Raw genomic sequence first — 26,707 nt, 5'->3', positions numbered from 1 at the left:
GAAGGGCCCTCCCCGTCGTAACTCGAGAATATACCCCAGGTTCCGGCCGCAACTCGAGAAAAACCATGAGACTTCCCCCTCGCCGCGATATGAGGCCCGATTCCCCTGCACTGCATGCAGAGCAATTCCGTGTTCCACATCAAACGTGAAAGGAGCCTTGATTTCCTTCATGTCACTGCAGAGAAACCCGAAGATCACGTCTCACGTCTAGAGGGATCCTGAGGTCACTGGAGCAACACGAAAGGGCTCAGTGGACCCCAAATCAACTCGCGATGAGAGATTAGTCCCTGGCTTCGACTCAAGAGGAATACCAACTTTCCACAAGCACCTCAAGACGAGGCTTCTCTCAGCTACAGGTATGTGAAAGGGACCCTGAGTTTGTGGCCTCAAGTGGAATGGACACCGAGATACTCTGACTCGAAGTAATGCCGGATATCCCTGCAGTGAATTGAATGCAGGCTCGTCTTGCATCTCCCAAGACGAAGGGATGTCTGAATCCCCTGTGGAGACCATAGAGAAAGACCTAGTTCTCCGCCTCATCGCGGCCGGAGGCCTCACATCCTTTGAAAACTCGAGATGTCCCTGGAGATCAATGCTTCCAAAGGAGACGATGCCTGACTCCTCTTGAAAATGGATAGGAGTTCCAGGACTCCTGTGGAACTTGGAAAGGGACCCTGGGTCTCCCGCCTCACGTGGAGACGCGTCCCAATTGCCATGCCAAGACTCGAAGAGAATCCCGAGGTGTCCCTAGCACCTAGGCAGGAGTCCTGACGTCGCTGAACAAACACGTGTCTGGAAGGGCCCTCCCCGTCGTAACTCGAGAATATACCCCAGGTTCCGGCCGCAACTCGTGGAAAACCATGAGATTTCCCCCTCCCCGCGAGTTGAGGACCGATTCCCCTGCACTGCATGCAGAGCAAGTCCGTGTTCCACATCAAACGTGAAAGTAGCCTTGATTTCCTTGATGGCACTCCAGAGAAAACCCAAGATCACTGTCTCAAGTCTAGAGGGATCCTGAGGTCACTTGAGCAACACGAAAGTGCTCCGTGAACCCCAAATCAACTCGAGATGAGAGCTTATTTCCTGGCTTTGACTCAAGAGGAATACCAACTTTCCACAAGCACCTCAAGAGGAGGCTTCTCTCAGCTACAGGTATGTGAGAGGGACCCTGAGTTTGTGGCCTCAAGTGAAATGGACACCGAGATGCTCTGACTCGAAATAAGGCCGGATATCCCAGCAGTGAATTGAATGCAGGCTCGTCTTGCATCTCCCAAGCCGAAGGGTTGTCTGAATCCCCTGTGGAGACCACAGAGAAAGACCTCGTTCTCCGCATCATCGAGACCGGAGGCCTCACATCCTTTGAAAACTTGAGAGGTCCGCGGAGATCAATGCTTCCAAAGGAGAAGATGCCTGACTCTTCTTGAAAATGGATAGGAGTCCCTGGATCCCTGTGGCACGTGGAAAGGGACACTTTGTCTCCCGCCTCACATGGAGACGCGTCCCAATTGCCATGCTAAGACTCGAGGAGAATCCCGAGGTGTACCTCGCACCTAGGCAGGAGTCCTGACGTCGCTGAACAAACACGTGTCTGGAAGGGCCCTCCCCGTCGTAACTCGAGAATATACCCCAAGTTCCGGCCGCAACTCGCGAAAAACTATGAGACTTCCCCCTCGCACCGAGATGAGGCCCGATTCCCCTGCCCGCGTGCAGAGCAATTCCGTATTCAACATCAGAAATTAAAGGAGCCTTGATTTCCTTGATGGCACTCCAGAGAAAACCCAAGATCACTCTCTCAAGTCTAGAGGGATCCTGAGGTCACTGGAGCAACACGAAAGGGCTCCGTGGACCGAAAATCAACTCGAGATGAGAGCTTAGTCCCTGGCTTCGACTCAAGAGGAATACCAACTTTCCACAAGCACCTCAAGAGGAGGCTTCTCTCAGCAACAGGTATGTGAGAGGGCCCCTGAGTTTGTGGCCTCAAGTGGAATGGACACCGAGATGCTCTGAATCGAAGTAAGGCCGGATATCCCTGCAGTGAATTGAATGCAGGCTCGTCTTGCATCTGCCAAGACGAAGGGATGTCTGAATCCCCTGTGGAGACCACAGAGAAAGACCTAATTCTCCGCCTCATCGCGAGCGGAGGCCTCACATCCTTTGAAAACTCGAGAGGTCCGCGGAGATCAATGCTTCCAAAGGAGACGATGCCTGACTCCACTTGAAAATGGGTAGGAGTCCCAGGATCCCTGTGGCACGTGGAAAGGGACCCTGGGTCTCCCGCCTCACGTGGAGACGCGTCCCAATTGCCATGCCAAGACTCGAGGAGAATCCTGAAGTGTCCCTCGCACCTAGGCAGGAGTCCTGACGTCGCTGAACAAACACGTGTCAGGAAGGGCCCTCCCCGTCGTAATTCGAGAATATACCCCAGTTCCGGCCGCAACTCGAGAAAAACAATGAGACTTCCCCCTCGCCGCGAGATGAGGCCCGATTCCCCTGCACTGCGTGCAGAGCAATTCCGTGTTCCACATCAAACGTGAAAGGAGCCTTGATTTCCTTGATGGCACTCCAGAGAAAACCCAAGATCCCTGTCTCAAGTCTAGAGGGATCCTGAGGTCACTGGAGCAACACGAAAGGGCTCCGTGGACCCCAAGTCAACTCGAGATGAGAGCTTAGTCCTTGGCTTCGACTCAAGAGGAACACCAACTTTCCACAAGCACCTCAAGAGGAGGCTTCTCTCAGCTACAGGTACGTGAGAGGGACCCTGATTTTGTGGCCTCAAGTGGAATGGACACCGAGATGCTCTGACTCGAACTAATGCCGGATATCCCTGCAGTGAATTGAATGCAGGTTCGTCTTGCATCTCCCAAGACGAAGGGATGTCTGAATCCCCTGTGGAGACCACAGAGAAAGACCTAGTCCTCCGCTTCATTGCGACCGGAGGCCTCACATCCTTTGAAAACTCGAGAGGTACGAGGAGATCAATGCTTCCAAAGGAGACGATGCCTGACTCCTCTTGAAAATGGATAGGAGTCCCAGGATCCCTGTAGCACGTGGAAAGTGACCCTGGGTCTCCCGCCTCACGTGGAGACGCGTCCCAATTGCCATGCCAAGACTCGAGGAGAATCCCGAGGTGTCCCTCGCACATAGGCAGGAGTCATGACATCGCTGAACAAACACGTGTCTGGAAGGGCCCTCCCCGTCGTAACTCGAGAATATACCCCAGGTTCCGGCCGCAACTCAAGAAAAACCATGAGACTTCCCCCTCGCCCCGAGATGAGGCCCGATTCCCCTGCACTGCGTGCAGAGCAATTCCGTGTTCCACATCAAACGTGAAAGGAGCCTTGATTTCCTTGATGGCACTCCAGAGAAAACCCAAGATCCCTGTCTCAAGTCTAGAGGGATCCTGAGGTCACTGGAGCAACACAAAAGGGCTCCGTGGACTCCAAATCAACTCGAGATGAGAGCTTAGTCCCTGGCTTGGACTCAAGAGGAATACCAACTTTCCACAAGCACCTCAAGAGGAGGCTTCTCTCAGCTATAGGTATGTGAGAGGGACCCTGAGTTTGTGGCCTCAAGTGGAATGGACACCGAGATGCTCTGACTCGAAATAAGGCCGGATATCCCTGCTGTGAATTGAATGCAGGCTCGTCTTGCATCTCCCAAGACGAAGGGATGTCTGAATCCCCTGTGGAGAACACAGAGAAAGACCTAGTCCTCCGCCTCAACGCGACCGGAGGCCTCACATCCTTTGAAAACTCGAGAGGTCTGCGGAGATCAATGCTTCCAAAGTAGACGATGCCTGACTCCGATTGAAAATGGATAGGAGTCCCAGGATCCCTGTGGCACGTGGAAAGGGACCCTGGGTCTCCCGCCTCACGTGGAGAGGCGTCCCAATTGCCATGCCAAGACTCGAGGAGAATCCCGAGGTGTCCCTCGCACCTAGGCAGGAGTCCTGACGTCGCTGAACAAACACGTGTAAGGAAGGGCCCTCCCCGTCGTAACTCGAGAATATACCCCAGGTTCCGGCGGCAACTCGAGAAAAACCATGAGACTTCCCCCTCGCCGCGATATGAGGCCCGATTCCCCTGCACTGCATGCAGAGCAATTCCGTGTTCCACATCAAACGTGAAAGGAGCCTTGATTTCCTTAATGTCACTGCAGAGAAAACCGAAGATCACTGTCTCATGTCTAGAGGGATCCTGAGGTCACTGGAGCAACACCAAAGGGCTCAGTGGACCCCAAATCAACTCGCGATGAGAGCTTAGTCCCTGGCTTCGACTCAAGAGGAATACCAACTTTCCACAAGCACCTCAAGACGAGGCTTCTCTCAGCTACAGGTATGTGAGAGGGACCCTGAGTTTGTGGCCTCAAGTGGAATGGACACCGAGATACTCTGACTCGAAGTAATGCCGGATATCCCTGCAGTGAATTGAATGCAGGCTCGTCTTGCATCTCCCAAGACGAAGGGATGTCTGAATCCCCTGTGGAGACCACAGAGAAAGACCTAGTTCTCCGCCTCATCGCGGCCGGAGGCCTCACATCCTTTGAAAACTCGAGATGTCCGCGGAGATCAATGCTTCCAAAGGAGACGATGCCTGACTCCTCTTGAAAATGGATAGGAGTTCCAGGACTCCTTTGGAACTTGGAAAGGGACCCTGGGTCTCCCGCCTCACGTGGAGACGCGTCCCAAATGCCATGCCAAGACTCGAAGAGAATCCCGAGGTGTCCCTAGCACCTAGGCAGGAGTCCAGACGTCGCTGAACAAACACGTGTCTGGAAGGGCCCTCCCCGTCGTAACTCGAGAATATACCCCAGGTTCCGGCCGCAATTCGTGAAAAACCATGAGATTTCCCCCTCCCCGCGAGTTGAGGACCGATTCCTCCGCACTGCATGCAGAGCAAGTCCGTGTTCCACATCAAACGTGAAAGTAGCCTTGATTACCTTGATGGCACTCCAGAGAAAACCCAAGATCACTGTCTCAAGTCTAGAGGGATCCTGAGGTCACTTGAGCAACACGAAAGGGCTCCGTGAACCCTAAATCAACTCGAGATGAGAGCTTATTCCCTGGCTTTGACTTAAGAGGAATACCAACTTTCCACAAGCACCTCAAGAGGAGGCTTCTCTCAGCTACAGGTATGTGAGAGGGACCCTGAGTTTGTGGCCTCAAGTGAAATGGACACCGAGATGCTCTGACTCGAAATAAGGCCGGATATCCCAGCAGTGAATTGAATGCAGGCTCGTCTTGCATCTCCCAAGCCGAAGGGTGGTCTGAATCCCCTGTGGAGACCACAGAGAAAGACCTCGTTCTCCGCCTCATCGAGACTGGAGGCCTCACATCCTTTGAAAACTCGAGAGGTCCGCGGAGATCAATGCTTCCAAAGGAGACGATGCCTGACTCCTCTTGAAAATGGATAGGAGTCCCAGGATCCCTGTGGCACATGGAAAGGGACCCTGGGTCTCCCGCCTCACGTGGAGACGCGTCCAAATTGCCATGCCAAGACTCGAGGAGAATCCCGAGGTGTCCCTCGCACCTAGGCAGGAGTCCTGACGTCGCTGAACAAACACGTGTCTGGAAGGGCCCTCCCCGTCGTAACTCGAGAATATACCCCAGGTTCCGGCCGCAACTCGAGAAAAACCATGAGACTTCCCCGTCGCCGCGAGATGAGGCCCGATTCCCCTGCACTGCGTGCAGAGCAATTCCGTGTTCCACATCAAACGTGAAAGGAGCCTTGATTTCCTTGATGGCATTCCAGAGAAAACCCAAGATCCCTGTCTCAAGTCTAGAGGGATCCTGAGGTCACTGGAGCAACATGAAAGGGCTCCGTGGACCCCAAGTCAACTCGAGATGAGAGCTTAGTCCTTGGCTTCGACTCAAGAGGAACACCAACTTTCCCCAAGCACCTCAAGAGGAGGCTTCTCTCAGCTACAGGTATGTGAGAGGGACCCTGAGTTTGTGGCCTCAAGTGGAATGGACACCGAGATGCTCTGACTCGAACTAAGGCTGGATATCCCTGCAGTGAATTGAATGCAGGTTCGTCTTGCATCTCCCAAGACGAAGGGATGTCTGAATCCCTTGTGGAGACCACAGAGAAAGACCTAGTCCTCCGCTTCATCGCGACCAGAGGCCTCACATCCTTTGAAAACTCGAGAGGTCCGCGGAGATCAATGCTTCCAAAGGAGACGATGCCTGACTCCGATTGAAAATGGATAGGAGTCCCAGGATCCCTGTGGCACGTGGAAAGGGACCCTGGGTCTCCCGCCTCACGTGGAGACGCGTCCCAATTGCCATGCCAAGACTCGAGGAGAATCCCGAGGTGTCCCTCGCACCTAGGCAGGAGTCCTGACGTCGCTGAACAGACACGTGTAAGGAAGGGGCCTCCCCGTCGTAACTCGAGAATATACCCCAGGTTCCGGCCGCAACTCGAGAAAAACCATGAGACTTCCCCCTCGCCGCGATATGAGGCCCGATTCCCCTGCAGTGCATGCAGAGCAATTCTGTGTTCCACATCAAACGTGAAAGGAGCCTTGATTTCCTTAATGTCACTGCAGAGAAAACCGAAGATCACTGTCTCAAGTCTAGAGGGATCCTGAGGTCACTGGAGCAACACGAAAGGGCTCAGTGGACCCCAAATCAACTCGAGATGAGAGCTTAGTCCCTGGCTTCGACTCAAGAGGAATACCAACTTTCCACAAGCACCTCAAGACGAGGCTTCTCTCAGCTACAGGTATGTGAGAGGGACCCTGAGTTTGTGGCCTCAAGTGAAATGGACACTGAGATGCTCTGACTCGAAATAAGGCCGGATATCCCAGCAGTGAATTGAATGCAGGCTCGTCTTGCATCTCCCAAGACGAAGGGATGTCTGAATCCCCTGTGGAGACCACAGAGAAAGACCTAGTTCTCCGCCTCATCACGACCGGAGGCGTCACATCCTTTGAAAACTCGAGATGTCCGCGGAGATCAATGCTTCCAAAGGAGACGATGCCTGACTCCTCTTGAAAATGGATAGGAGTTCCAGGACTCCTTTGGAACTTGGAAAGGGACCCTGGGTCTCCCGCCTCACGTGGAGACGCGTCCCAATTGCCATGCCAAGACTCGAAGAGAATCCCGAGGTGTCCCTAGCACCTAGGCAGGAGTCCTGACGTCGCTGAACAAACACGTGTCTGGAAGGGCCCTCCCCGTGTAACTCGAGAATATACCCGAGGTTCTGGCCGCAACTCGTGAAAAACCATGAGATTTCCCCCTCCCCGCGAGTTGAGGACCGATTCCCCTGCACTGCATGCAGAGCAAGTCCGTGTTCCACATCAAACGTGAAAGGAGCCTTGATTTCCTTGATGGCACTCCAGAGAAAACCCAAGATCACTGTCTCAAGTCTAGAGGGATCCTGAGGTCACTTGAGCAACACGAAAGGGCTCCGTGAACCCCAAATCAACTCGAGATGAGAGCTTATTCCCTGGCTTTCACTCAAGAGGAATACCAACTTTCCACAAGCACCTCAAGAGGAGGCTTCTCTCAGCTACAGTTATGTGAGAGGGACCCTGAGTTTGTGGCCTCAAGTGAAATGGACACCGAGATGCTCTGACTCGAAATAAGGCCGGATATCCCAGCAGTGAATTGAATGCAGGCTCGTCTTGCATCTCCCAAGCCGAAGGGTGGTCTGAATCCCCTGTGGAGACCACAGAGAAAGACCTCGTTCTCCGCCTCATCGAGACCGGAGGCCTCACATCCTTTGAAAACTCGAGAGGTCCGCGGAGATCAATGCTTCCAAAGGAGACGATGCCTGACTCCTCTTGAAAATGGATAGGAGTCCCAGGATCCCTGTGGCACGTGGAAAGGGACCCTGGGTCTCCCGCCTCACGTGGAGACACGTCCCAATTGCCATGCCAAGACTCGAGGAGAATCCCGAGGTGTCCCTCGCACCTAGGCAGGAGTCATGACATCGCTGAACAAACACGTGTCTGGAAGGGCCCTCCCCGTCGTAACTCGAGAATATACCCCAGGTTCCGGCCGCAACTCAAGAAAAACCATGAGACTTCCCCTCGCCCCGAGATGAGGCCCGATTCCCCTGCACTGCGTGCAGAGCAATTCCGTGTTCCACATCAAACGTGAAAGGAGCCTTGATTTCCTTGATGGCACTCCAGAGAAAACCCAAGATCCCTGTCTCAAGTCTAGAGGGATCCTGAGGTCACTGGAGCAACACAAAAGGGCTCCGTGGACTCCAAATCAACTCGAGATGAGAGCTTATTCCCTGGCTTCGACTCAAGAGGAATACCAACTTTCCACAAGCACCTCAAGAGGAGGCTTCTCTCAGCTATAGGTATGTGAGAGGGACCCTGAGTTTGTGGCCTCAAGTGGAATGGACACCGAGATGCTCTGACTCGAAATAAGGCCGGATATCCCTGCAGTGAATTGAATGCAGGCTCGTCTTGCATCTCCCAAGACGAAGGGATGTCTGAATCCCCTGTGGAGAACACAGAGAAAGACCTAGTCCTCCGCCTCAACGCGACCGGAGGCCTCACATCCTTTGAAAACTCGAGAGGTTCGCGGAGATCAATGCTTCCAAAGGAGACGATGCCTGACTCCGATTGAAAATGGATAGGAGTCCCAGGATCCCTGTGGCACGTGGAAAGGGACCCTGGGTCTCCCGACTCACGTGGAGACGCGTCCCAATTGCCATGCCAAGACTCGAGGAGAATCCCGAAGTGTCCCTCGCACCTAGGCAGGAGTCCTGACGTCGCTGAACAAACACGTGTAAGGAAGGGCCCTCCCCGTCGTAACTCGAGAATATACCCCAGGTTCCGGCCGCAACTCGAGAAAAACCATGAGACTTCCCCCTCGCCGCGATATGAGGCCCGATTCCCCTGCACTGCATGCAGAGCAATTCCGTGTTCCACATCAAACGTGAAAGGAGCCTTGATTTCCTTCATGTCACTGCAGAGAAACCCGAAGATCACGTCTCACGTCCAGAGGGATCCTGAGGTCACTGGAGCAACACGAAAGGGCTCAGTGGACCCCAAATCAACTCGCGATGAGAGATTAGTCCCTGGCTTCGACTCAAGAGGAATACCAACTTTCCACAAGCACCTCAAGACGAGGCTTCTCTCAGCTACAGGTATGTGAAAGGGACCCTGAGTTTGTGGCCTCAAGTGGAATGGACACCGAGATACTCTGACTCGAAGTAATGCCGGATATCCCTGCAGTGAATTGAATGCAGGCTCGTCTTGCATCTCCCAAGACGAAGGGATGTCTGAATCCTCTGTGGAGACCATAGAGAAAGACCTAGTTCTCCGCCTCATCGCGGCCGGAGGCCTCACATCCTTTGAAAACTCGAGATGTCCGCGGAGATCAATGCTTCCAAAGGAGACGATGCCTGACTCCTCTTGAAAATGGATAGGAGTTCCAGGACTCCTGTGGAACTTGGAAAGGGACCCTGGGTCTCCCGCCTCACGTGGAGACGCGTCCCAATTGCCATGCCAAGACTCGAAGAGAATCCCGAGGTGTCCCTAGCACCTAGGCAGGAGTCCTGACGTCGCTGAACAAACACGTGTCTGGAAGGGCCCTCCCCGTCGTAACTCGAGAATATACCCCAGGTTCCGGCCGCAACTCGTGGAAAACCATGAGATTTCCCCCTCCCCGCGAGTTGAGGACCGATTCCCCTGCACTGCATGCAGAGCAAGTCCGTGTTCCACATCAAACGTGAAAGTAGCCTTGATTTCCTTGATGGCACTCCAGAGAAAACCCAAGATCACTGTCTCAAGTCTAGAGGGATCCTGAGGTCACTTGAGCAACACGAAAGTGCTCCGTGAACCCCAAATCAACTCGAGATGAGAGCTTATTTCCTGGCTTTGACTCAAGAGGAATACCAACTTTCCACAAGCACCTCAAGAGGAGGCTTCTCTCAGCTACAGGTATGTGAGAGGGACCCTGAGTTTGTGGCCTCAAGTGAAATGGACACCGAGATGCTCTGACTCGAAATAAGGCCGGATATCCCAGCAGTGAATTGAATGCAGGCTCGTCTTGCATCTCCCAAGCCGAAGGGTTGTCTGAATCCCCTGTGGAGACCACAGAGAAAGACCTCGTTCTCCGCATCATCGAGACCGGAGGCCTCACATCCTTTGAAAACTTGAGAGGTCCGCGGAGATCAATGCTTCCAAAGGAGAAGATGCCTGACTCTTCTTGAAAATGGATAGGAGTCCCTGGATCCCTGTGGCACGTGGAAAGGGACACTTTGTCTCCCGCCTCACATGGAGACGCGTCCCAATTGCCATGCTAAGACTCGAGGAGAATCCCGAGGTGTACCTCGCACCTAGGCAGGAGTCCTGACGTCGCTGAACAAACACGTGTCTGGAAGGGCCCTCCCCGTCGTAACTCGAGAATATACCCCAAGTTCCGGCCGCAACTCGCGAAAAACTATGAGACTTCCCCCTCGCACCGAGATGAGGCCCGATTCCCCTGCCCGCGTGCAGAGCAATTCCGTATTCAACATCAGAAATTAAAGGAGCCTTGATTTCCTTGATGGCACTCCAGAGAAAACCCAAGATCACTCTCTCAAGTCTAGAGGGATCCTGAGGTCACTGGAGCAACACGAAAGGGCTCCGTGGACCGAAAATCAACTCGAGATGAGAGCTTAGTCCCTGGCTTCGACTCAAGAGGAATACCAACTTTCCACAAGCACCTCAAGAGGAGGCTTCTCTCAGCAACAGGTATGTGAGAGGGCCCCTGAGTTTGTGGCCTCAAGTGGAATGGACACCGAGATGCTCTGAATCGAAGTAAGGCCGGATATCCCTGCAGTGAATTGAATGCAGGCTCGTCTTGCATCTGCCAAGACGAAGGGATGTCTGAATCCCCTGTGGAGACCACAGAGAAAGACCTAATTCTCCGCCTCATCGCGAGCGGAGGCCTCACATCCTTTGAAAACTCGAGAGGTCCGCGGAGATCAATGCTTCCAAAGGAGACGATGCCTGACTCCACTTGAAAATGGATAGGAGTCCCAGGATCCATGTGGCACGTGGAAAGGGACCCTGGGTCTCCCGCCTCACGTGGAGACGCGTCCCAATTGCCATGCCAAGACTCGAGGAGAATCCCGAGGTGTCCCTCGCACCTAGGCAGGAGTCCTGACGTCGCTGAACAAACACGTGTCTGGAAGGGCCCTCCTCGTTGTAACTCGAGAATATACCCCAGGTTCCGGCCACAACTCGAGAAAAACCATGAGACTTCCCCCTCGCCGCGAGATGAGGCCCGATTCCCCTGCACTGCGTGCAGAGCAATTCCGTGTTCCACATCAAACGTGAAAGGAGCCTTGATTTCCTTGATGGCACTCCAGAGAAAACCCAAGATCACTGTCTCAAGTCTAGAGGGATCCTGAGGTCACTGGAGCAACACAAAAGTGCTCCGTGCACCCCAAATCAACTCGAGATGAGAGCTTAGTCCCAGGCTTCGACTCAAGAGGAATACGAACTTTCCACAAGCCCCTCAAGAGGAGGCTTCTCTCAGCTACAGGTATGTGAGAGGGACCCTGAATTTGTGGCATCAAGTGGAATGGACACCGAGATGCTGTGACTCGAAGTAAGGCCGGATATCCCTGCAGTGAATTGAATGCAGGCTCGTCTTGCATCTCCCAAGACGAAGGGATGTCTGAATCCCCTGTGGAGACCACAGAGAAAGACCTAGTTCTCAGCCTCATCGCGACCGGAGGCCTCACATCCTTTGAAAACTCAAGAGGTCCGCGGAGATCAATGCTTCCAAAGGAGACGATGCCTGACTCCTCTTGAAAATGGATAGGAGTCCCAGGATCGCTGTGGCACTTGGAAAGGGACCCTGGGTTTCCCGCCTCACATGGAGACGCGTCCAAATTGCCATGCCAAGACTCGAGGAGAATCCCGAGGTGTCCCTCGCACCTAGGCAGGAGTCCTGACGTCGCTGAACAAACACGTGTCTGGAAGGGCCCTCCCCGTCTTAACTCGAGAATATACCCCAGGTTCCGGCCGCAACTCGTGGAAAACCATGAGATTTCCCCCTCGCTGCGAGTTGAGGCCCGATTCCCGTGCACTGCATGCAGAGCAATTCCGTGTTCCACATCAAACGTGAAAGGAGCCTTGATTTCCTTGATGGCACTCCAGAGAAAACCCAAGATCACTGTCTCAAGTCTAGAGGGATCCTGAGGTCACTGGACCAACAGGAAAGGGCTCCGTGGACCCCAAATCAATTCGAGATGAGAGCTTAGTCCCTGGCTTCGACTCAAGAGGAATACCAACTTTCCACAAGCACCTCAAGATGAAGCTTCTCTCAGCTACAGGTATGTGAGAGGGACCCTGAGTTTGTGGCCTCAAGTGGAATGGACACCGAGATGCTCTGACTCGAAATAAGGCCGGATATCCCTGCAGTGAATTGAATGCAGGCTCGTCTTGCATCTCCCAAGACGAAGGGATGTCTGAATCCCCTGTGGAGAACACAGAGAAAGACCTAGTCCTCCGCCTCAACGCGACCGGAGGCCTCACATCCTTTGAAAACTCGAGAGGTCCGCGGAGATCAATGCTTCCAAAGGAGACGATGCCTGACTCCGATTGAAAATGGATAGGAGTCCCAGGATCCCTGTGGCACGTGGAAAGGGACCCTGGGTCTCCCGACTCACGTGGAGACGCGTCCCAATTGCCATGCCAAGACTCGAGGAGAATCCCGAAGTGTCCCTCGCACCTAGGCAGGAGTCCTGACGTCGCTGAACAAACACGTGTAAGGAAGGGCCCTCCCCGTCGTAACTCGAGAATATACCCCAGGTTCCGGCCGCAACTCGAGAAAAACCATGAGACTTCCCCCTCGCCGCGATATGAGGCCCGATTCCCCTGCACTGCATGCAGAGCAATTCCGTGTTCCACATCAAACGTGAAAGGAGCCTTGATTTCCTTCATGTCACTGCAGAGAAAACCGAAGATCACGTCTCACGTCTAGAGGGATCCTGAGGTCACTGGAGCAACACCAAAGGGCTCAGTGGACCCCAAATCAACTCGCGATGAGAGATTAGTCCCTGGCTTCGACTCAAGAGGAATACCAACTTTCCACAAGCACCTCAAGACGAGGCTTCTCTCAGCTACAGGTATGTGAGAGGGACCCTGAGTTTGTGGCCTCAAGTGGAATGGACACCGAGATACTCTGACTCGAAGTAATGCCGGATATCCCTGCAGTGAATTGAATGCAGGCTCGTCTTGCATCTCCCAAGACGAAGGGATGTCTGAATCCCCTGTGGAGACCACAGAGAAAGACCTAGTTCTCCGCCTCATCGCGGCCGGAGGCCTCACATCCTTTGAAAACTCGAGATGTCCGCGGAGATCAATGCTTCCAAAGGAGACGATGCCTGACTCCTCTTGAAAATGGATAGGAGTTCCAGGACTCCTTTGGAACTTGGAAAGGGACCCTGGGTCTCCCGCCTCACGTGGAGACGCGTCCCAAATGCCATGCCAAGACTCGAAGAGAATCCCGAGGTGTCCCTAGCACCTAGGCAGGAGTCCAGACGTCGCTGAACAAACACGTGTCTGGAAGGGCCCTCCCCGTCGTAACTCGAGAATATACCCCAGGTTCCGGCCGCAATTCGTGAAAAACCATGAGATTTCCCCCTCCCCGCGAGTTGAGGACCGATTCCTCCGCACTGCATGCAGAGCAAGTCCGTGTTCCACATCAAACGTGAAAGTAGCCTTGATTACCTTGATGGCACTCCAGAGAAAACCCAAGATCACTGTCTCAAGTCTAGAGGGATCCTGAGGTCACTTGAGCAACACGAAAGGGCTCCGTGAACCCTAAATCAACTCGAGATGAGAGCTTATTCCCTGGCTTTGACTTAAGAGGAATACCAACTTTCCACAAGCACCTCAAGAGGAGGCTTCTCTCAGCTACAGGTATGTGAGAGGGACCCTGAGTTTGTGGCCTCAAGTGAAATGGACACCGAGATGCTCTGACTCGAAATAAGGCCGGATATCCCAGCAGTGAATTGAATGCAGGCTCGTCTTGCATCTCCCAAGCGGAAGGGTGGTCTGAATCCCCTGTGGAGACCACAGAGAAAGACCTCGTTCTCCGCCTCATCGAGACTGGAGGCCTCACATCCTTTGAAAACTCGAGAGGTCCGCGGAGATCAATGCTTCCAAAGGAGACGATGCCTGACTCCTCTTGAAAATGGATAGGAGTCCCAGGATCCCTGTGGCACATGGAAAGGGACCCTGGGTCTCCCGCCTCACGTGGAGACGCGTCCAAATTGCCATGCCAAGACTCGAGGAGAATCCCGAGGTGTCCCTCGCACCTAGGCAGGAGTCCTGACGTCGCTGAACAAACACGTGTCTGGAAGGGCCCTCCCCGTCGTAACTCGAGAATATACCCCAGGTTCCGGCCGCAACTCGAGAAAAACCATGAGACTTCCCCGTCGCCGCGAGATGAGGCCCGATTCCCCTGCACTGCGTGCAGAGCAATTCCGTGTTCCACATCAAACGTGAAAGGAGCCTTGATTTCCTTGATGGCATTCCAGAGAAAACCCAAGATCCCTGTCTCAAGTCTAGAGGGATCCTGAGGTCACTGGAGCAACATGAAAGGGCTCCGTGGACCCCAAGTCAACTCGAGATGAGAGCTTAGTCCTTGGCTTCGACTCAAGAGGAACACCAACTTTCCCCAAGCACCTCAAGAGGAGGCTTCTCTCAGCTACAGGTATGTGAGAGGGACCCTGAGTTTGTGGCCTCAAGTGGAATGGACACCGAGATGCTCTGACTCGAACTAAGGCTGGATATCCCTGCAGTGAATTGAATGCAGGTTCGTCTTGCATCTCCCAAGACGAAGGGATGTCTGAATCCCTTGTGGAGACCACAGAGAAAGACCTAGTCCTCCGCTTCATCGCGACCAGAGGCCTCACATCCTTTGAAAACTCGAGAGGTCCGCGGAGATCAATGCTTCCAAAGGAGACGATGCCTGACTCCGATTGAAAATGGATAGGAGTCCCAGGATCCCTGTGGCACGTGGAAAGGGACCCTGGGTCTCCCGCCTCACGTGGAGACGCGTCCCAATTGCCATGCCAAGACTCGAGGAGAATCCCGAGGTGTCCCTCGCACCTAGGCAGGAGTCCTGACGTCGCTGAACAGACACGTGTAAGGAAGGGGCCTCCCCGTCGTAACTCGAGAATATACCCCAGGTTCCGGCCGCAACTCGAGAAAAACCATGAGACTTCCCCCTCGCCGCGATATGAGGCCCGATTCCCCTGCACTGCATGCAGAGCAATTCTGTGTTCCACATCAAACGTGAAAGGAGCCTTGATTTCCTTAATGTCACTGCAGAGAAAACCGAAGATCACTGTCTCAAGTCTAGAGGGATCCTGAGGTCACTGGAGCAACACGAAAGGGCTCAGTGGACCCCAAATCAACTCGAGATGAGAGCTTAGTCCCTGGCTTCGACTCAAGAGGAATACCAACTTTCCACAAGCACCTCAAGACGAGGCTTCTCTCAGCTACAGGTATGTGAGAGGGACCCTGAGTTTGTGGCCTCAAGTGAAATGGACACTGAGATGCTCTGACTCGAAATAAGGCCGGATATCCCAGCAGTGAATTGAATGCAGGCTCGTCTTGCATCTCCCAAGACGAAGGGATGTCTGAATCCCCTGTGGAGACCACAGAGAAAGACCTAGTTCTCCGCCTCATCACGACCGGAGGCGTCACATCCTTTGAAAACTCGAGATGTCCGCGGAGATCAATGCTTCCAAAGGAGACGATGCCTGACTCCTCTTGAAAATGGATAGGAGTTCCAGGACTCCTTTGGAACTTGGAAAGGGACCCTGGGTCTCCCGCCTCACGTGGAGACGCGTACCAATTGCCATGCCAAGACTCGAAGAGAATCCCGAGGTGTCCCTAGCACCTAGGCAGGAGTCCTGACGTCGCTGAACAAACACGTGTCTGGAAGGGCCCTCCCCGTGTAACTCGAGAATATACCCGAGGTTCTGGCCGCAACTCGTGAAAAACCATGAGATTTCCCCCTCCCCGCGAGTTGAGGACCGATTCCCCTGCACTGCATGCAGAGCAAGTCCGTGTTCCACATCAAACGTGAAAGGAGCCTTGATTTCCTTGATGGCACTCCAGAGAAAACCCAAGATCACTGTCTCAAGTCTAGAGGGATCCTGAGGTCACTTGAGCAACACGAAAGGGCTCCGTGAACCCCAAATCAACTCGAGATGAGAGCTTATTCCCTGGCTTTCACTCAAGAGGAATACCAACTTTCCACAAGCACCTCAAGAGGAGGCTTCTCTCAGCTACAGTTATGTGAGAGGGACCCTGAGTTTGTGGCCTCAAGTGAAATGGACACCGAGATGCTCTGACTCGAAATAAGGCCGGATATCCCAGCAGTGAATTGAATGCAGGCTCGTCTTGCATCTCCCAAGCCGAAGGGTGGTCTGAATCCCCTGTGGAGACCACAGAGAAAGACCTCGTTCTCCGCCTCATCGAGACCGGAGGCCTCACATCCTTTGAAAACTCGAGAGGTCCGCGGAGATCAATGCTTCCAAAGGAGACGATGCCTGACTCCTCTTGAAAATGGATAGGAGTCCCAGGATCCCTGTGGCACGTGGAAAGGGACCCTGGGTCTCCCGCCTCACGTGGAGACACGTCCCAATTGCCATGCCAAGACTCGAGGAGAATCCCGAGGTGTCCCTCGCACCTAGGCAGGAGTCATGACATCGCTGAACAAACACGTGTCTGGAAGGGCCCTCCCCGTCGTAACTCGAGAATATACCCCAGGTTCCGGCCGCAACTCAAGAAAAACCATGAGACTTCCCCTCGCCCCGAGATGAGGCCCGATTCCCCTGCACTGCGTGCAGAGCAATTCCGTGTTCCACATCAAACGTGAAAGGAGCCTTGATTTCCTTGATGGCACTCCAGAGAAAACCCAAGATCCCTGTCTCAAGTCTAGAGGGATCCTGAGGTCACTGGAGCAACACAAAAGGGCTCCGTGGACTCCAAATCAACTCGAGATGAGAGCTTATTCCCTGGCTTCGACTCAAGAGGAATACCAACTTTCCACAAGCACCTCAAGAGGAGGCTTCTCTCAGCTATAGGTATGTGAGAGGGACCCTGAGTTTGTGGCCTCAAGTGGAATGGACACCGAGATGCTCTGACTCGAAATAAGGCCGGATATCCCTGCAGTGAATTGAATGCAGGCTCGTCTTGCATCTCCCAAGACGAAGGGATGTCTGAATCCCCTGTGGAGAACACAGAGAAAGACCTAGTCCTCCGCCTCAACGCGACCGGAGGCCTCACATCCTTTGAAAACTCGAGAGGTTCGCGGAGATCAATGCTTCCAAAGGAGACGATGCCTGACTCCGATTGAAAATGGATAGGAGTCCCAGGATCCCTGTGGCACGTGGAAAGGGACCCTGGGTCTCCCGACTCACGTGGAGACGCGTCCCAATTGCCATGCCAAGACTCGAGGAGAATCCCGAAGTGTCCCTCGCACCTAGGCAGGAGTCCTGACGTCGCTGAACAAACACGTGTAAGGAAGGGCCCTCCCCGTCGTAACTCGAGAATATACCCCAGGTTCCGGCCGCAACTCGAGAAAAACCATGAGACTTCCCCCTCGCCGCGATATGAGGCCCGATTCCCCTGCACTGCATGCAGAGCAATTCCGTGTTCCACATCAAACGTGAAAGGAGCCTTGATTTCCTTCATGTCACTGCAGAGAAACCCGAAGATCACGTCTCACGTCTAGAGGGATCCTGAGGTCACTGGAGCAACACGAAAGGGCTCAGTGGACCCCAAATCAACTCGCGATGAGAGATTAGTCCCTGGCTTCGACTCAAGAGGAATACCAACTTTCCACAAGCACCTCAAGACGAGGCTTCTCTCAGCTACAGGTATGTGAAAGGGACCCTGAGTTTGTGGCCTCAAGTGGAATGGACACCGAGATACTCTGACTCGAAGTAATGCCGGATATCCCTGCAGTGAATTGAATGCAGGCTCGTCTTGCATCTCCCAAGACGAAGGGATGTCTGAATCCTCTGTGGAGACCATAGAGAAAGACCTAGTTCTCCGCCTCATCGCGGCCGGAGGCCTCACATCCTTTGAAAACTCGAGATGTCCGCGGAGATCAATGCTTCCAAAGGAGACGATGCCTGACTCCTCTTGAAAATGGATAGGAGTTCCAGGACTCCTGTGGAACTTGGAAAGGGACCCTGGGTCTCCCGCCTCACGTGGAGACGCGTCCCAATTGCCATGCCAAGACTCGAAGAGAATCCCGAGGTGTCCCTAGCACCTAGGCAGGAGTCCTGACGTCGCTGAACAAACACGTGTCTGGAAGGGCCCTCCCCGTCGTAACTCGAGAATATACCCCAGGTTCCGGCCGCAACTCGTGGAAAACCATGAGATTTCCCCCTCCCCGCGAGTTGAGGACCGATTCCCCTGCACTGCATGCAGAGCAAGTCCGTGTTCCACATCAAACGTGAAAGTAGCCTTGATTTCCTTGATGGCACTCCAGAGAAAACCCAAGATCACTGTCTCAAGTCTAGAGGGATCCTGAGGTCACTTGAGCAACACGAAAGTGCTCCGTGAACCCCAAATCAACTCGAGATGAGAGCTTATTTCCTGGCTTTGACTCAAGAGGAATACCAACTTTCCACAAGCACCTCAAGAGGAGGCTTCTCTCAGCTACAGGTATGTGAGAGGGACCCTGAGTTTGTGGCCTCAAGTGAAATGGACACCGAGATGCTCTGACTCGAAATAAGGCCGGATATCCCAGCAGTGAATTGAATGCAGGCTCGTCTTGCATCTCCCAAGCCGAAGGGTTGTCTGAATCCCCTGTGGAGACCACAGAGAAAGACCTCGTTCTCCGCATCATCGAGACCGGAGGCCTCACATCCTTTGAAAACTTGAGAGGTCCGCGGAGATCAATGCTTCCAAAGGAGAAGATGCCTGACTCTTCTTGAAAATGGATAGGAGTCCCTGGATCCCTGTGGCACGTGGAAAGGGACACTTTGTCTCCCGCCTCACATGGAGACGCGTCCCAATTGCCATGCTAAGACTCGAGGAGAATCCCGAGGTGTACCTCGCACCTAGGCAGGAGTCCTGACGTCGCTGAACAAACACGTGTCTGGAAGGGCCCTCCCCGTCGTAACTCGAGAATATACCCCAAGTTCCGGCCGCAACTCGCGAAAAACTATGAGACTTCCCCCTCGCACCGAGATGAGGCCCGATTCCCCTGCCCGCGTGCAGAGCAATTCCGTATTCAACATCAGAAATTAAAGGAGCCTTGATTTCCTTGATGGCACTCCAGAGAAAACCCAAGATCACTCTCTCAAGTCTAGAGGGATCCTGAGGTCACTGGAGCAACACGAAAGGGCTCCGTGGACCGAAAATCAACTCGAGATGAGAGCTTAGTCCCTGGCTTCGACTCAAGAGGAATACCAACTTTCCACAAGCACCTCAAGAGGAGGCTTCTCTCAGCAACAGGTATGTGAGAGGGCCCCTGAGTTTGTGGCCTCAAGTGGAATGGACACCGAGATGCTCTGAATCGAAGTAAGGCCGGATATCCCTGCAGTGAATTGAATGCAGGCTCGTCTTGCATCTGCCAAGACGAAGGGATGTCTGAATCCCCTGTGGAGACCACAGAGAAAGACCTAATTCTCCGCCTCATCGCGAGCGGAGGCCTCACATCCTTTGAAAACTCGAGAGGTCCGCGGAGATCAATGCTTCCAAAGGAGACGATGCCTGACTCCACTTGAAAATGGATAGGAGTCCCAGGATCCATGTGGCACGTGGAAAGGGACCCTGGGTCTCCCGCCTCACGTGGAGACGCGTCCCAATTGCCATGCCAAGACTCGAGGAGAATCCCGAGGTGTCCCTCGCACCTAGGCAGGAGTCCTGACGTCGCTGAACAAACACGTGTCTGGAAGGGCCCTCCTCGTTGTAACTCGAGAATATACCCCAGGTTCCGGCCACAACTCGAGAAAAACCATGAGACTTCCCCCTCGCCGCGAGATGAGGCCCGATTCCCCTGCACTGCGTGCAGAGCAATTCCGTGTTCCACATCAAACGTGAAAGGAGCCTTGATTTCCTTGATGGCACTCCAGAGAAAACCCAAGATCACTGTCTCAAGTCTAGAGGGATCCTGAGGTCACTGGAGCAACACAAAAGTGCTCCGTGCACCCCAAATCAACTCGAGATGAGAGCTTAGTCCCAGGCTTCGACTCAAGAGGAATACGAACTTTCCACAAGCCCCTGAAGAGGAGGCTTCTCTCAGCTACAGGTATGTGAGAGGGACCCTGAATTTGTGGCATCAAGTGGAATGGACACTGAGATGCTCTGACTCGAAGTAAGGCCGGATATCCCTGCAGTGAATTGAATGCAGGCTCGTCTTGCATCTCCCAAGACGAAGGGATGTCTGAATCCCCTGTGGAGACCACAGAGAAAGACCTAGTTCTCAGCCTCATCGCGACCGGAGGCCTCACATCCTTTGAAAACTCAAGAGGTCCGCGGAGATCAATGCTTCCAAAGGAGACGATGCCTGACTCCTCTTGAAAATGGATAGGAGTCCCAGGATCGCTGTGGCACTTGGAAAGGGACCCTGGGTTTCCCGCCTCACATGGAGACGCGTCCAAATTGCCATGCCAAGACTCGAGGAGAATCCCGAGGTGTCCCTCGCACCTAGGCAGGAGTCCTGACGTCGCTGAACAAACACGTGTCTGGAAGGGCCCTCCCCGTCTTAACTCGAGAATATACCCCAGGTTCCGGCCGCAACTCGTGGAAAACCATGAGATTTCCCCCTCGCTGCGAGTTGAGGCCCGATTCCCGTGCACTGCATGCAGAGCAATTCCGTGTTCCACATCAAACGTGAAAGGAGCCTTGATTTCCTTGATGGCACTCCAGAGAAAACCCAAGATCACTGTCTCAAGTCTAGAGGGATCCTGAGGTCACTGGACCAACAGGAAAGGGCTCCGTGGACCCCAAATCAATTCGAGATGAGAGCTTAGTCCCTGGCTTCGACTCAAGAGGAATACCAACTTTCCACAAGCACCTCAAGATGAAGCTTCTCTCAGCTACAGGTATGTGAGAGGGACCCTGAGTTTGTGGCCTCAAGTGGAATGGACACCGAGATGCTCTGACTCGAAATAAGGCCGGATATCCCTGCAGTGAATTGAATGCAGGCTCGTCTTGCATCTCCCAAGACGAAGGGATGTCTGAATCCCCTGTGGAGAACACAGAGAAAGACCTAGTCCTCCGCCTCAACGCGACCGGAGGCCTCACATCCTTTGAAAACTCGAGAGGTCCGCGGAGATCAATGCTTCCAAAGGAGACGATGCCTGACTCCGATTGAAAATGGATAGGAGTCCCAGGATCCCTGTGGCACGTGGAAAGGGACCCTGGGTCTCCCGACTCACGTGGAGACGCATCCCAATTGCCATGCCAAGACTCGAGGAGAATCCCGAAGTGTCCCTCGCACCTAGGCAGGAGTCCTGACGTCGCTGAACAAACACGTGTAAGGAAGGGCCCTCCCCGTCGTAACTCGAGAATATACCCCAGGTTCCGGCCGCAACTCGAGAAAAACCATGAGACTTCCCCCTCGCCGCGATATGAGGCCCGATTCCCCTGCACTGCATGCAGAGCAATTCCGTGTTCCACATCAAACGTGAAAGGAGCCTTGATTTCCTTCATGTCACTGCAGAGAAAACCGAAGATCACGTCTCACGTCTAGAGGGATCCTGAGGTCACTGGAGCAACACCAAAGGGCTCAGTGGACCCCAAATCAACTCGCGATGAGAGATTAGTCCCTGGCTTCGACTCAAGAGGAATACCAACTTTCCACAAGCACCTCAAGACGAGGCTTCTCTCAGCTACAGGTATGTGAAAGGGACCCTGAGTTTGTGGCCTCAAGTGGAATGGACACCGAGATACTCTGACTCGAAGTAATGCCGGATATCCCTGCAGTGAATTGAATGCAGGCTCGTCTTGCATCTCCCAAGACGAAGGGATGTCTGAATCCCCTGTGGAGACCACAGAGAAAGACCTAGTTCTCCGCCTCATCGCGGCCGGAGGCCTCACATCCTTTGAAAACTCGAGATGTCCGCGGAGATCAATGCTTCCAAAGGAGACGATGCCTGACTCCTCTTGAAAATGGATAGGAGTTCCAGGACTCCTGTGGAACTTGGAAAGGGACCCTGGGTCTCCCGCCTCACGTGGAGACGCGTCCCAATTGCCATGCCAAGACTCGAAGAGAATCCCGAGGTGTCCCTAGCACCTAGGCAGGAGTCCTGACGTCGCTGAACAAACACGTGTCTGGAAGGGCCCTCCCCGTCGTAACTCGAGAATATACCCCAGGTTCCGGCCGCAACTCGTGGAAAACCATGAGATTTCCCCCTCCCCGCGAGTTGAGGACCGATTCCCCTGCACTGCATGCAGAGCAAGTCCGTGTTCCACATCAAACGTGAAAGTAGCCTTGATTTCCTTGATGGCACTCCAGAGAAAACCCAAGATCACTGTCTCAAGTCTAGAGGGATCCTGAGGTCACTTGAGCAACACGAAAGTGCTCCGTGAACCCCAAATCAACTCGAGATGAGAGCTTATTTCCTGGCTTTGACTCAAGAGGAATACCAACTTTCCACAAGCACCTCAAGAGGAGGCTTCTCTCAGCTACAGGTATGTGAGAGGGACCCTGAGTTTGTGGCCTCAAGTGAAATGGACACCGAGATGCTCTGACTCGAAATAAGGCCGGATATCCCAGCAGTGAATTGAATGCAGGCTCGTCTTGCATCTCCCAAGCCGAAGGGTTGTCTGAATCCCCTGTGGAGACCACAGAGAAAGACCTCGTTCTCCGCATCATCGAGACCGGAGGCCTCACATCCTTTGAAAACTGGAGAGGTCCGCGGAGATCAATGCTTCCAAAGGAGAAGATGCCTGACTCTTCTTGAAAATGGATAGGAGTCCCTGGATCCCTGTGGCACGTGGAAAGGGACACTTTGTCTCCCGCCTCACGTGGAGACGCGTCCCAATTGCCATGCTAAGACTCGAGGAGAATCCCGAGGTGTACCTCGCACCTAGGCAGGAGTCCTGACGTCGCTGAACAAACACGTGTCTGGAAGGGCCCTCCCCATCGTAACTCGAGAATATACCCCAAGTTCCGGCCGCAACTCGCGAAAAACTATGAGACTTCCCCCTCGCCCCGAGATGAGGCCCGATTCCCCTGCCCGCGTGCAGAGCAATTCCGTATTCAACATCAGAAATTAAAGGAGCCTTGATTTCCTTGATGGCACTCCAGAGAAAACCCAAGATCACTCTCTCAAGTCTAGAGGGATCCTGAGGTCACTGGAGCAACACGAAAGGGCTCCGTGGACCGAAAATCAACTCGAGATGAGAGCTTAGTCCCTGGCTTCGACTCAAGAGGAATACCAACTTTCCACAAGCACCTCAAGAGGAGGCTTCTCTCAGCAACAGGTATGTGAGAGGGCCCCTGAGTTTGTGGCCTCAAGTGGAATGGACACCGAGATGCTCTGAATCGAAGTAAGGCCGGATATCCCTGCAGTGAATTGAATGCAGGCTCGTCTTGCATCTGCCAAGACGAAGGGATGTCTGAATCCCCTGTGGAGACCACAGAGAAAGACCTAATTCTCCGCCTCATCGCGAGCGGAGGCCTCACATCCTTTGAAAATTCGAGAGGTCCGCGGAGATCAATGCTTCCAAAGGAGACGATGCCTGACTCCACTTGAAAATGGATAGGAGTCCCAGGATCCATGTGGCACGTGGAAAGGGACCCTGGGTCTCCCGCCTCACGTGGAGACGCGTCCCAATTGCCATGCCAAGACTCGAGGAGAATCCCGAGGTGTCCCTCGCACCTAGGCAGGAGTCCTGACTTCGCTGAACAAACACGTGTCTGGAAGGGCCCTCCTCGTTGTAACTCGAGAATATACCCCAGGTTCCGGCCACAACTCGAGAAAAACCATGAGACTTCCCCCTCGCCCCGAGATGAGGCCCGATTCCCCTGCACTGCGTGCAGAGCAATTCCGTGTTCCACATCAAACGTGAAAGGAGCCTTGATTTCCTTGATGGCACTCCAGAGAAAACCCAAGATCACTGTCTCAAGTCTAGAGGGATCCTGAGGTCACTGGAGCAACACGAAAGTGCTCCGTGGACCCCAAATCAACTCGAGATGAGAGCTTAGTCCCAGGCTTCGACTCAAGAGGAATCCCAACTTTCCACAAGCACCTCAAGAGGAGGCTTCTCTCAGCTACAGGTATGTGAGAGGGACCCTGAATTTGTGGCATCAAGTGGAATGGACACCGAGATGCTCTGACTCGAAGTAAGGCCGGATATCCCTGCAGTGAATTGAATGCAGGCTCGTCTTGCATCTCCCAAGACGAAGGGATGTCTGAATCCCCTGTGGAGACCACAGAGAAAGACCTAGTTCTCAGCCTCATCGCGACCGGAGGCCTCACATCCTTTGAAAACTCAAGAGGTCCGCGGAGATCAATGCTTCCAAAGGAGACGATGCCTGACTCCTCTTGAAAATGGATAGGAGTCCCAGGATCGCTGTGGCACTTGGAAAGGGACCCTGGGTTTCCCGCCTCACGTGGAGACGCGTCCAAATTGCCATGCCAAGACTCGAGGAGAATCCCGAGGTGTCCCTCGCACCTAGGCAGGAGTCCTGACGTCGCTGAACAAACACGTGTCTGGAAGGGCCCTCCCCGTCTTAACTCGAGAATATACCCCAGGTTCCGGCCGCAACTCGTAGAAAACCATGAGATTTCCCCCTCGCTGCGAGTTGAGGCCCGATTCCCGTGCACTGCATGCAGAGCAATTCCGTGTTCCACATCAAACGTGAAAGGAGCCTTGATTTCCTTGATGGCACTCCAGAGAAAACCCAAGATCACTGTCTCAAGTCTAGAGGGATCCTGAGGTCACTGGACCAACAGGAAAGGGCTCCGTGGACCCCAAATCAATTCGAGATGAGAGCTTAGTCCCTGGCTTCGACTCAAGAGGAATACCAACTTTCCACAAGCACCTCAAGATGAAGCTTCTCTCAGCTACAGGTATGTGAGAGGGACCCTGAGTTTGTGGCCTCAAGTGGAATGGACACCGAGATGCTCTGACTCAATGTAAGGCCGGATATCCCTGCAGTGAATTGAATGCAGGCTCGTCTTGCATCTCCCAAGACGAAGGGATGTCTGAATCCGCTGTGGAGACCACAGAGAAAGACCTAGTCCTCCGCCTCATGAGACCGGAGGCCTCACATCCTTTGAAAACTCGAGAGGTCCGCGCAGATCAGTGCTTCCAAAGGAGACGATGCCTGACTCCTCTTGAAAATGGATAGGAGTCCCAGGATCCCTGTGGCACGTGGAAAGGGAACCTGGGTCTCCCGCCTCACGTGGAGACGCGTCCCCATTGCCATGCCAAGACTCGAGGAGAATCCCGAGGTGTCCCTCGCACCTAGGCAAGAGTCCTGACGTCGCTGAACAAACACGTGTCTGGAAGGGCCCTCCCCGTCGTAACTCGAGAATATACCCCAGGTTCCGGCCGCAACTCGAGAAAAACCATGAGACTTCCCCCTCGCCACGAGATGAGACCCGATTCCCCTGCACTGCGTGCAGAGCAATTCCGTGTTCCACATCAAACGTGAAAGGAGCCTTGATTTCCTTGATGGCACTCCAGAGAAAACCCAAGATCACTGTCTCAAGTCTAGAGGGATCCTGAGGTCACTGTAGCAACACGAAAGGGCTCCGTGGACCGAAAATCAACTCGAGATGAGAGCTTAGTCCCTGGCTTCGACTCAAGAGGAATACCAACTTTCCACAAGCACCTCAAGAGGAGGCTTCTCTCAGCAACATGTATGTGAGAGGGCCCCTGAGTTTGTGGCCTCAAGTCGAATGGACACCGAGATGCTCTGAATCGAAGTAAGGCCGGATATCCCTGCAGTGAATTGAATGCAGGCTTGTCTTGCATCTCCCAAGACGAAGGGATGTCTGAATCCCCTGTGGAGACCACAGAGAAAGACATAATTCTCCGCCTCATCGCGAGGGGAGGCCTCACATCCTTTGAAAACTCGAGAGGTCCGCGGAGATCAATGCTTCCAAAGGAGACGATGCCTGACTCCTCTTGAAAATGGATAGGAGTCCCAGGATCCCTGTGGCACGTGGAAAGGGACCCTGGGTCTCCCGCCTCACGTGGAGACGCGTCCCAATTGCCATGCCAAGACTCGAGGAGAATCCTGAGGTGTCCCTCGCACCTAGGCAGGAGTCCTGACGTCGCTGAAAAAACAAGTGTCTGGAAGGGCCCTCCTCGTCTTAACTCGAGAATATACTTCAGGTTCCGGCCACAACTCGAGAAAAACCATGAGACTTCCCCCTCGCCGCGAGATGAGGCCCGATTCCCCTGCACTGCGTGCAGAGCAATTCCGTGTTCCACATCAAACGTGAAAGGAGCCTTGATTTCCTTGATGGCACTCCAGAGAAAACCCAAGATCACTGTCTCAAGTCTAGAGGGATCCTGAGGTCACTGGAGCAACACGAAAGGGCTCCGTGGACCCCAAATCAACTCGAGATGAGAGCTTAGTCCCAGGCTTCGACTCAAGAGGAATACGAACTTTCCACAAGCCCCTCAAGAGGAGGCTTCTCTCAGCTACAGGTATGTGAGAGGGACCCTGAATTTGTGGCATCAAGTGGAATGGACACCGAGATGCTCTGACTCGAAGTAAGGCCGGATATCCCTGCAGTGAATTGAA

This window comes from Dama dama, chromosome 30 (assembly GCF_033118175.1).
Source record: "Dama dama isolate Ldn47 chromosome 30, ASM3311817v1, whole genome shotgun sequence".
Lineage (NCBI taxonomy): Eukaryota > Metazoa > Chordata > Mammalia > Artiodactyla > Cervidae > Dama > Dama dama.
The sequence above is the reverse complement of the archived record's forward strand: the minus strand, read 5'-3'. Positions refer to the sequence as shown.